This window comes from Bos javanicus, chromosome 28, assembly GCF_032452875.1.
Source record: "Bos javanicus breed banteng chromosome 28, ARS-OSU_banteng_1.0, whole genome shotgun sequence".
Taxonomy (NCBI): Eukaryota; Metazoa; Chordata; class Mammalia; order Artiodactyla; family Bovidae; genus Bos; species Bos javanicus.
Window position 1 is genome coordinate 44986350 of NC_083895.1, and position 12637 is coordinate 44998986.

Here is a 12637-nt window from a genome sequence, read left to right on the forward strand (position 1 = left end):
GCTCACGGATGAGAACGAGCGGAGCCTTCCGCCCACTCCCACCCCAGGGCTCTGGTCAGGCATTTGCCTGTCAGGCTCTGGAGCTCAAGGCCACAGATGGGAAGGGTGAGCAGCACGGGAAGATGAATGAACGTAGCTGGAAGTGGGAAACATACAGCGGCTGCTTGTTGGTCAGGCGCTCGGCCTTTGAGGAGAGTGGGCCCCTCCGGGACCTTGGAGAGGAGGTTGCCGGGGAAGGGAGATGACAGGGAAGGGTGGCTGGAGGGAAGAGGCACTGAACTCAGGCCTTGAAGGGGGTCCTCCTCGAGCAGGAGCCATAACCCGAACTTGGCCAGAGAGACGGAGCCTAGGGAAGCTGGAGGGGCCTAACTTCCCAGTGACGGGGCAGAAGCCCACTGTTCAGAGAGCTGCTGTGTAGGGTTCAAGTCCAGGGGCCTGAGCTCAGGGTGTCAGGACAGGAGTGGGTTCGGCCCTGAACGATGGGGCTGGAAGGCCACCAGCAAAGCATCAACTTTGTGTGGGGTCAGTGCCCAATGCTGTATGTATGGATGTGAGAGCTGCACCATAAAGAAGGCTGAGCACCAAAGAACTGATGCTTTTGAACTGTGGTGTTGGAGAAGACTCCTGAGAGTCCCTTGGACTGCAAGGAGATCCAACCAGTCCATCCTAAAGGAGATCAGTCCTGGGTGTTCATTGGAAGGACTGATGCTGAGGCTGAAGCACCCCCTTTTTCATGCCATTTATCTTTGTAAGAAGAGAACAGGGATTGAACCCACATCTCTTATTTTTCCTGCACTGGTAGTCAGGTTCTTTACGACAGGGCCCCATAGATAGGCAGAAACAAAGAAAGAGAGAGAGAGAGGGAGGGAGGGAGGGAGGGAGGAAGAAAGGAAGAAAGAAGAAAGTTAATTGCTTTCCAATTAAATAGTTAAGACAATTACTATCATATAGTGGTAGAATTTTTTAATGAAACAAATATTTACAAAATAATTCTAAACATCTAAAAAATAAACAACTGGGAAATGTTGGAAGCATTTCTTAAAAGAACAGAGAACTGTTCTGCCAAATTTTAAAATGTGTACTAAAGTTCCAACAATTAAGTGTTTTATTGGCGGAAGAATTTGCAAACAGATCAATGGAAGAGACTAAGTAAGCACAGAAAGAAATCTTCAAAATATGTAAGAACTGAGAAGATGATAAAAGGAGCATCACACCCAAGGGGAAAGGAAATATATTAGTCATCAAATAGAATTTTTATTTATAATGAAACCTTAGAAAATAGAAGGAAATATATGTCAATAATTACTAATATCAGGATGGTGGAGGCACTTCTAAGGTCAGCAATAAAAATTACTACAGAAGAAAATGTGATAGATTAAGCTGCACAATCTATGTGTATATATATAGCTTATATATGCTATATCAAAAATACCACATTTAAAAAATAAAAGGATAACACAAACTGAAAAAAAAGTAGTTTCAACAAATATGACAAAGGAGTCAACATCCTTATCATTTAAGAGACCCTTACAAATCAGAATGGTATGGATGGAGCACAGTTTTGTTTAACTCTTCACCAGAGGAGCCTGGCTCCAGTCCGTGGGGTAGCAAAGAGTCGGACGTGATTTAGTGACTAAACCACGAAGTGGAACTTACTATAAAGTTACATTCTTTCCCTAAACCAGGGAGTGTTCCTGGCAGAATAGCAGCAGCAGCATCTTGACAAGAGCTGGGCCGGACACTATTCTCCTGATGGTCCTCCAGGTAAGGGGCATTATCCCCATTTCCCAGACCAGGAACCAGGCTCACCATGTTGAGAGCCAGCATCAGCATCACTGTGGGATCCGAGGCCAGATGTGTCCGGCTCCCAACCTGTACCATTCCCACCAAACCATGCTGCCTAGCCTGAACATCCCCTTTAAGCAGCCACCAAAACATTCTTAATGCTTTAGGACCCTAGAAGACCATAGGCAACCCCCACAGACCTTGGCTGACCAGACCTGCAGGCCCACGTCTTGAAAACCACAAAGATGCCACTGATGTAAAGCACATCCATCACAGAGGCTGTGTCTACTTGGAGAATGCTGTGCCTCTGTTGCTGGCTGAGCCCTGGATCAAGAATTCCCTGAGAGTAGGGACAACCCCTGTGCTAAGATGTAGGTGCTGCATAAGTGATAGCTAAATAAATAAGAACTGAAGCACGTTCCAGGCACTGGCTGGAGACTTGGCGCCCATTATCTCCTGGAATCTCATGGCAGAGACAGTGATTATCTACACCAACCATGATCCTCCTTTCCTCCCTAGTTATAGAACCCTGGTTTTTAATTAAGAGAAGATATACCAGCTAAAATCTTTATTCACCTCCCTCCCTTGCAGTTAAAGGTAGTCTGACTGTTTCTGGCCAATGGAATGAAAATGAGCTGCTCTATGGGAATGCCAGAAAATGTATTCAACTGGGAAGAGAAAGCTCTGTCTCCCCAGCACCCCTACCTTCTTTCTGGCTGCCAGCCTGGAACGCTGACATGATGGCTGGAATTTTCCACCAGCGTGGACCGTGAAGTGACCTTGAGGGTGAAAGCTATATGCCAGGGTGTGAAGAAAAAGAGGGAATCCTGCCCTGCAATGTCACCATGGGACTGCCTTTCTAATGCTGGGGAGTCTGGCTCCAGACTTTCTTAAACCATCAAGACTTAATTTCTCTGCTTGATTGCATTTTAACTTAATCCAAAGCCTTATGAATTACCTCAATGATTCTGAAAGGCGGACTACAAAGGCGGACTGCTAAATTTTTCACTCCTCTGAAATTGGGGAATTTGGGGGCCTCTAGTAAAGTCGGGTAGACTTTTCCAGCACTGTGAACACACCCAGGTGTCCTGGAGTGTGCTCTTCCCCTCCAGTGGGAAATGATGGCTGAAGACTGAGAATTAGGGTCAGTGTGTTCTTCATGACATCTCTCTGCTGCCTGGGACTAAAGAAAAAGTAAAAGTCTACCTTGGCTTGGGACTTCGCTGGTGGTCAAGTGGTTAAGAATTTGTTTTGCGGTGCAGGGGACACGGATGCAATCCCTAGTCTGGGATGACCCCACATGCCACAGAGCAGCTAAGCCTAAGCACTGCATCTGCTGAGCGGGTGTGCTCCAGAGCGCATGTGCCACGTGCCACAGCTCCTGAGGCCTGCACACCACAAACAGCGTCCACGAGCTGCGACCGAAGTCCCCACATGATGCGACAAAGGTCCCATGTGCCACAACTAAAACTCAACGCAGGCAAACAAATAAATAATTTTTTTTAACTAGCAGATAAGATTTACAAAAAGAAAAATCTGCCTAGGCTTAGCCTTGTCGTGAAAGAAAAAGATATTTAAATGCTCCCTTCAGCAGACTGCTTTTAGCTACAGAAGAATTCACCACCATTAATTATGATGGTGATAATTATACAATGTATCAAATATACCATGTAGTTAAAGTATATGATTAAATAATTATCACATTTCATGATCTCTTATGGGTCATTCCAGGATAATGAGCAGAGTTAATTATGTCAAATTACACCTACCTTGTTCCCATGCCGATTGCCCAGGCGTTTACCTTCCTGGACCCCGGTATCCTCACCTGTAAGATGAGAGGTTTGAATGAGAGGCTCAAGGATCTCAGAACAGGGCTGTTCTGAGCCCCGGGAGAGAGCAAGCCATTTCCTCTGGGTCGTGGGATTAGACTTGGAAACTGTGGAAGATCCTTACTACAATGCATAGCACTTCTTGCTTCCAATATTCAATGTGGTTTAAATGTCACATCTCACCCTTTCCTAAATTAGGGCACACGTGGGTTACACGGAAGTAGACAAAAGAGGCTGCTTGTGACTGGAGGTGATCAGTTGCCTCTCCCCCACGCCTGCCCGCTGCCCCAGGGCCAAGGGGGACAGGATGCTGGCACTTTTCTAACCCACTCATGGCACGCCAGAAGTGCTGAATCCAAGGACCAGAAAATCTAGAGGCGTAAACATTTTTAGTACATTTAGTTATCAAAATTACTCTTTGCTCTGGTTTTGCCTGCAATGCGAGCACAGAGGCTGAGACCTTGTAACAGTCTATCCAAAAGCAGCTCGAGGCAAGCTGCCTGAAACCCTTGGCCTTTGTATCCACGTGTCCTGTCCTCTTTGCTTATACCCCAGGACCAAGCAGCCCCTTGGGCTGGCCAAAGTTGTCCAGACATAGGGTGGACAGCAGGGTCCAGCTTTCATTCTGGGGGTCCTCAAACTCAAGGCCAGGTTAATTTGATCTGCTGGAAAAGCTCTGTTCTTCCTCTTGAGACCCAGTGACAAGATTCCCTAGTTACAATCTTCCACTCAAAGGCAGGGCTAGGGAAAGGCTTGAAAGAGAGAAAGCCTAGTTATCTTCTTTGGATGTTGAAAGATGAAGCTGATTTTGTTTGTACCAGCGGCCAGATGCTCATCACCCAATGACCTCCTTCATGGACTTAATTGTTCATAAGTAGAGGTAAGAGAGAATGGCCTGGGATTTGGGAGTTAGAGGGACCTTTGTTCTAACTCTAGTTCCTCCATTTACTTCACTTTCCAAGTCTTGGTTTTTTCTGTGTGAAAGAGAAATATTCCATCTGCATTAATAAATATTTATTAAAAACCTATGATGTGTATATCCTGCGAAAACCATAATTGAAAAAAACACATGTACCCCAGTGTTCATTGCAGCACTATTTACAATAGCCAGGACATAGAAGCAACCTAAATGCCCACCGACAAATAAATGGATGAAAAAGTTGTGGTACATATACCATCGGATATTACTTGGCCATAAAAAAGAACACATTTGGGTCAGTCCTAAAGAGGTGGATGAACCTAGAACCTACTATTCAGAGTAAAATAAGTCAGAAAGAGAAAGACAAATATCATATACTAACGCATATACATGGATCTAGAAAGCTGGTCCTGGTGAGCCTGTTTGCAGGGAGCAATGGAGACACAGATGTAGAGAACAGACTTGCGTGCACAGTGGGGGAGACGAGAGTGGGGTGAGCCGAGAGAGTAGCATGCAAACATGCGCATTCAGTTCAGTTCAGGCACTCAGTCGTGTGCGACTCTCTGTGACCCCATGAACCGCAGCACACCAGGCCTCCCTGTCCATCACCAACTCCCGGAGTACACTCAAACCCATGTCCATCAAGTCGGTGATGCCATCCAGCCATCTCATCCTCTGTCGTCCCCTTCTCCTCCTGCCCCCAATCCCTCCCAGCATCAGGGTCTTTTCCAATGAGTCAACTCTTCGCATGAGGTGGCCAAAGTACTGGAGTTTCAGCTTCAACATCAGTCCTTCCAATGAACACCCAGGACTGATCTCCTTTAAGATGGACTGGTTGGATCTCCTTGCAGTCCAAGGGACTCACAAGAGGCTTCTCCAACACCACAGTTCAAAAGCATCAATTCTTTGGCACTCAGCTTTCTTTACAGTCCAACTCTCACATCCATACATGACCACTGGAAAAACCATAGCCTTGACTAGAAGGACCTTTGTTGACAAAGTAATGTCTCTGCTTTTTAATATGCTATCTAAGTTGGTCATAACTTTCCTTCCAAGGAGTAAGTGTCTTTCAATTTCATGGCTACAATCACCATCTGCAGTGATTTTGGAGCCCAAAAAAGTAGTCTGCCACTGTTTCCACTGTTTCCACTCTTTCCCCATCTATTTGCCATTAAGTGATGGGACCAGATGCCATGATCTTCGTTTTCTGAATGTTGAGCTTTAAGCCAACTTTTTCACTCTCCTCTTTCACTTTCATCAAGAGGCTCTTCAGTTCCTCTTCACTTTCTGCCATAAGGGTGGTGTCATCTGCATATCTGAGGTTATTGATATTTCTCCCAGCAGTCTTGATTCTAGCTTGTGCTTCTTCCAGCCCAGCGTTTCTCATGAAGCACTCTGCATATAAGTTAAATAAGCAGGGTGACAATATACAGCCTTGATGAACTCCTTTTCCTATTTGGAACCAGTCTGTTGACATATGTATTACCATATGTAAAATAGATAGCCAGTGGGAATCTGCTGTATGACACATGGAGCTCAACCCTGTGCTCCCTGACAACCTAGAGGGGTGAAACAGGGTGGGAGATGGGATGGAAGGTCAAGGGAGGGACATCGGTCCACCTGAGATTTACTCATGCTGATGTACGGCAGAAGCCAACACAATATTGTAAAGCAATTGTTCTCCAATTAAAAATTAAAAAAATTTTTAAATCCTATGATATGCCAGGTATGCCAGGTACTATGCTGGAGTCAAAGGAAATGATGACGAACATAATATCAGAGAATGTTGCTGCGCACTGCCAAGAAGCCCCAGGGAGGAAGGACCTGCCGCCCCAGCTGCTGGGGTGCTAGGAGCAGGGGTCCCTTCACAAGTCATGTCAGCACAGAGCTGCCAGGCACCAGGTCCCACCTTTCCCAGGGTGGCCACCATGCAATGACCGATCGAAGCCAAAGGGTGAAGACTTGGCCATCTCTACCCAAATCAGGACACCTCTGGAGGGCCACTCCAGCCCCACAGCTCCCAGAAGTGTCAGACAAGATCAAAGTTTGATTCTCCTTCTTCCCATACCTGCTGCTAACACCTCCTTCTACAGGGTTGGCCCCAAAGAGCCCTCCTTAATAGAGATCCTGCCAGCTAACCCCCATCTCAGAGTCTGCTGCCTGGCAGACCCAACCTGCAACAGAAACAACCTCCAGTCTCTCAGGAAACAACCTGGAGAAAGAGATGATGGGGTGGTTTTATGAGGACCATTGAGAAAAGCAAGTGGGAGGCGTGTGGAAGCTCTTCAGCGGTCCAAAACCAGCCTTGAAGGCGTGCGTTTCTTTCTTTTTCTTAATGGCTTGAAGTGAGTTGAGTTGCAATGTGAAAACCTTTCTCATTTCTTAGAAAGAAAGCCTCCCAGTTCCCCTCCACTTTGCCATCTTCAAAGGCTCACTTCTCTGTCCTCAAAGGCTCAGTCTCAGTAGCCTGCAAGGGGTGACCCCCCACCCCGAGACAGGTGTGACATCACCCAGAGGGGCACTTCCGGTACTCCAAGGAAATTTCTTGGCTCATGTCTGCCAAGTGCCTGTCATTAGTGAAGCCCAATTTCAGAAGCTACAAAAAGAAGAGGGCCGCTTGACCCCATGCCCAGCTGCCAACTTTCCAAGTTCCCCAGTGCTACAACCGACTCTGCAGAAGCAGAATCTTTGGCTCCAAACCACTAATGAACTCCTTCTAGCTCCAGGTTTAATTAGTTTTCATTGCAATATTAATGATCCTAACAAACCATTTCAACTTTCCTGTTGCACAGCTGGAATTCTTTTATTTGGCATTTGGTCTCTTTATAAGAAAATCCCTCACGCATCCTCCTCCCGGCCGGCCCCATCAAAAGGGAATAAGATCACATTCTTACTTTCCTTATCACTTTGGCCAACCCAGGGACAGTAGCTTTAATAATTTTGAAACTGGGAGCTTTAAACACATCACAAACTGCCATACAAATAACGTATAATATAACTCCAGGATTTTAATTACAGTGACTAATATATGTACCAATCTTAAAATCTCTATAGTACCATTAGGTCACACGCATGGACATTACTGGGAGGTTTAAATTTTGCACAAGGTATATCATTAGTTGATCCAGGACCTTCCAGATCTAGAGCTCTCGCCCGGGACTCAGAGCTCATTTGTTGGGCACTTTGAACTACGCAGCCAGAAGCAGCACTGTTTTCATTAGCGACTATGAAAAATGATTAAACATTGCTACCAGTTCATAGTGGTTTGTGTTGAAGGTCGGCTTGCTGCATGGCTGAACAACTAAGCATTTGCTACTGGATTCCAATGGTTCTTTATTTTCTCTGCCTTTCCAAAGAAGAGAGAAGCAACAGTAAACCAACGCATGATAGAACTGTTTTCTGCCTGCTCCCAGAAATGCTCCAGCCCAGCCTTAATGGAATTTGATCTGGATTTATATGAGAACGTGCTGGATTTTTGCTACAGTGTTCTTCTAGCCAGAGATTTGGATTTGGGTGGACCTGCTGGATGATGACTGATAGAAACTGAATGGAGACTCCCAGTGGGCCTCTCCAAAGAAAGGCTAGCAGCCTGTGCTTTAAGTTCAAGGACATGCGGTGAACTCAGATTCAGCTCAGCCAGCATCAGCCACCCAGGAACTATGCTATGTGGGACAGCAGTGCTGAGCTTGTGGTGAGGCTCCAAGGTCAGGGATATAGTCAGTGTAAGTTGGTCCCAGTGGACTCCAGGGAGGGAATAAAGAACAGGGAGGTAAATTGGCCAGAAATATGGAGCATAAGTAAGTGGAATTTATTCCAAGTACACAAAGGTTTATTTAACATTCAAAAATTGGGAGAATGGCATTAAAACATGTATAATATTGTATAAGAAACAAATCACCAGTCCAGGTTCAATGCAGGATACAGGAAGCTTGGGGCTGGTGCACTGGGATGACTGAGAGGGATGGGATGGGGAGGGAGGAGGGAGGGGGGTTCAGGATGGGGAGCACGTGTACACCCGTGGCAGATGCATGTTGATGTATGGCAAAACCAATACAATATTGTAAAGTAAAAAAAAATAATAAAAAAAAAATTAATCAATATAATTCACCACATCAATAGGCTAAAGAAGAAAAATCATATGATCATACTAATTGACACAGGAAAAAATTTGACAAGATATAACACCTATGTATGACAATTAGAAAAAGAAAACTCTCCAGTAAGCTAGGAATAGGGGGTTTCCCGGGTGGTTCAGTGGTAAAGAATCTGCCTGCCAGTGCAGGAGACATAAGAGACATGTGTCTGATCCCTGGGTCAGAAAGATCCCCTAGACAAGGAAACGGCAATCCACTCCAGTACTCTTGCCTGGGGAATCCCACGGACAGAGGAGCCTGGCAGCTTACAGTCCATGGAATCACAAAGAGTCAGAGACACTGAGCTATTGAGCATGCGTGCACACAATAGGAATAGAAAGGAACCACTTGATACAATAAAGAACATTTACAAAAGCCTACTCAATGGTGAAAAGTCAAACAAGGAAAGGATACCTGCTCTGACCACTCCTCTTCAACATAATTGAAGTGCTAGCCACTACAATAAGGTAAGAAGAAGAAATGGCTTACAGACTGAAAATGAAGAAATAGAGCTGTTCTTATTTGCAGACCGTTTGGTTGTTTGCACAGAAAATCCTAAGAAATTCACATACACAAAAAAATTAGAATAAATGAGTTCAGCAAGATTGCAAAATATAAGATCAACACACAAAAGTAAATTGCATTTCTACATATACAAATGAACACCTTGAAACCAAAATTTAAAACACAATACCATTGGTTATTGCTCCAAAGTAAATGAAATACTTAGGTATAAATTTTACAAAACATGTATAGGATCCATATGCCAAAATTATTAAATGCTGAGAAAAGAAATCAAAGATCTAAATAAGAGTAACATATTATGTTTAGGGGTTGGAAGCCTCAACACAGCAACCTGGATTCTAGCCTCAGCTGGATCCCTCTTGGTTGGACCCAGCGCCTGGTCTCCCTCTCCCTGTGTGCCCGCATGCTAAGTTGCTTGGTCCTGTCCAACTCTTTGCAACCCAAGGGACTGTAGCCCGCCTGGCTCCTCTGTCCATGGGACTCTCCAGGCAAGAATATTGGAGTGAGTTGCCATGCCCTTCTCCACTCTCCATGCCTGATCCTTATTTCTTTACTTTGGTACCAATGTGGTAAAGGGGACTTACCTACTAAGAAGCATTGGAGGATGTGGCAGGCTTCCCTGCCCAAGGCATTCAGTCAGCCCAAGGGAAACCTTTGCTAGGGATTTTAGGGTAAGTGGTTCCAGTAGAGACCAGGTTAAAGGGCTGATGTAAGTAGTTGTATTGGGGAGAGATCCCAGGAATGTGAAGTGTAGGATCAGGAAAGAGGGCAGAGAAAACATAAGAGGTAACTCAAGGATGCATTACGGGTTACCCACTGCTAAGGAGGACTGGTTCTCCACCTGACCAGAAACTTTCGAAGAACTTTTTGAAATGCCTTTCAGAATTGTCCTCCTGGGACTCAGGTGGAGAATAGCTCATCTTTTGGCTGTCCCCCTCCACAGGTCGGGGATGGTCCCAGGTACACAGACTCCTACACTTTGGGGCCACACCTGTGTGAGTGCTCAGTGGATCCCCATGGGTGTTGCCACATGCGCTGGTCCCAGGAAGTCTGAGACGGAAGTGAGAGGCGTGTGTGTGGAGTCCAGAAGGGATGGGGGTAGTTCCTGTAGAGCATATTTGTCACCCGTGGAGGTGGCAGTAACTAGAATGAGAATTGTGGACAGATTGGTGTGGTGCTCAAAAGGTGTCCAGCAGCGTGGAAGGTGGGGGCTGGAAGTTATCGATAGCCAAGGCCTCTGGAGGGCAGCCACTGGCGCACCTGGGTCTCTGGCTGGTGAAGCACCTCCTGTCCTCTGAGCGCACCCACACTGCCCTTATCTTGGGGCAGCATGATGGCTCATCTTATCTGACACCCCCCAGGCTGTCAACTCCATGACAGAAAGAGCTCCCGCTTAGACTAAAACACATAGTCATCCTCTGCGCTCTGCATGGAGTCACTCACAAAAGCTTCACAGCTGAGAAAGCAAGGCCCAGAGAAGTGCAGTGATCTGCCCAAGGTCACACAGGCAGTTCAGTCCCCAGCACTGGCTCCAGAGCTTGGGCTCTGGACCATGGCCTTTCTCTTCCTGGGGGAGTGCAGTCCGAGGATGCTGTGTCCACTGCAAGGCTCCGCAAGAGGCTCGGGACAGTGTGGCATGGTTGTGGGAAATTCAAGGTGCCAGAGGAGCAGGGAGGAGGACAGTGGGGGTCATGGGGAGGTTAAGGACAGGGAGGGGAGGAGGGAACAGATAAAGAGAAGAGGGAGAGTAAAGAGGAGAGTGATGCGGAGAAAGGAGAGATACTGAGGGCGAGGAGGCGGGGAGGGGCCGGCAGCTTGAGCCCGGCTCCTGGGCACTAGATCACAGCGCGGGAAGAGGAGCGGTGATCCCTGAGGCTGCCGTGTGGGCGGGGCTGATGCGGAGGGGCTCTGGTCCAGGCTCCAGCGGGGGTGAGAAATCATCAACACATGTGGCTGGGAATGTGACAAAACCAGAGCTTCCCTGGCGTCGGCTGCTGTGTGAAGTGGGCCTGGAGCAGGCAGCCTGGGGCAGCGAGGGTGCTCAGAAAACTGCTGCAGGGACCCCGGGGAGCAAAGGTGTGGCCGAGCCAGGGCGCGCAAGGTCAAGACCCCGCAGGACTAGGAGCCAGGGAGAGGAGGGAGCAGGCAGTGGAAGGTCCAGGCTTCTGCACACAGTGGGTGGGCTTCCCAACCCCAAATCCAAACGGCCATTTACTGGATGCCTACTATGCGCCAGGCCCTGGGCCAGGCCCTTGAGATAGAATCTAGGCTTGTAATCACAACCGTGTTTCCAGATGCGTTTGTCCCTCCTCATTTTACCCAGGAGGAAGCCTTGAGAAGTTCCCGTGGGTGGTAAGCAATGGCAGGGCCAGACCCAAGGGGTCTGTGGGACTCCAGAGTCCGTGTTCTTTCCATGCACCATAAAATTACACTCAGGTCATTTCACTCAGCAAAGAGCATGAAACCGTGACAGCTGACCAGGCTCTGTGAGTGTCACAGTGGCCGAGAGCCAAGCTACAAATCACGCCACGTCACCACAAAAGCCAAAATAACCAGCGCCTATGTGTGGTCTGCTTACTCCAGCTGTCTTAGCTCAACCGGATCTATTGACGATTCACTAATCCAGCCAATAGCTGAGTGCTGACCCACACACTCAGCTGAGCCGGAGACAACACGAATCTGTTTCTGAGCCCTCGGCTTTGCCGGGGAGAGTCTATCATTAAAGTCTCCTTCAGAAGCAGCGGGATTTACCTGGCCTGGCCACAGGGGAGCCCTGGACAGCAGAGCCAAAGACACCCCAAAAGGTGTCTGTAAAAAGCCCCTTTTCTTAGGGTTCCTCGTTTGACCCACCTGTCGATGGCCATCTCAGTAAATTTCATTTGTGACAATGAGCTGTAGTGGCTGAATGCTGGCCCCTAAAAGATACGTCTGTGTCTTAATCCCGAAACCTATGAATGTGGCCTTCTTTAGAAAAATGTTCCTACAGGTGGAATTAAGGATTTTGTGCTAAGTAGCAAGTTCGGTAGCCCCTAAATTCAATGACAAATGCCCTTTATAAGAGAAATAGACATTTGAGCCAGAGAGAGGGGGGCAATGCAACCACATGGGTTGAAGAGATGTGTCCACAAACCAAGGAATGAGTGGGGCACTAGAAGCTAGAAGAGACAAGGAAGAGCCCTCCCCTAGAACCTTCAGATAGAGCTACCCTGCCGACCCCTTGATTTCAGACTTCTGACCTCCAGAACTGTGAGACAATGACTGTCTGTTGTTTAGGCCACCCTGTACGTGGTCACTCGTTTGGGCAGCCGCAGGAAAGTAGTGTGAGACAATGACTGTCTGTTGTTTAGGCCACCCTGTGCGTGGTCACTTGTTTGGGCAGCCGCAGGAAAGTAGCCTCTGACTGTCCAGTGTGCGTTACTGTTTGCAGGAAAATCTGTGATCTCATC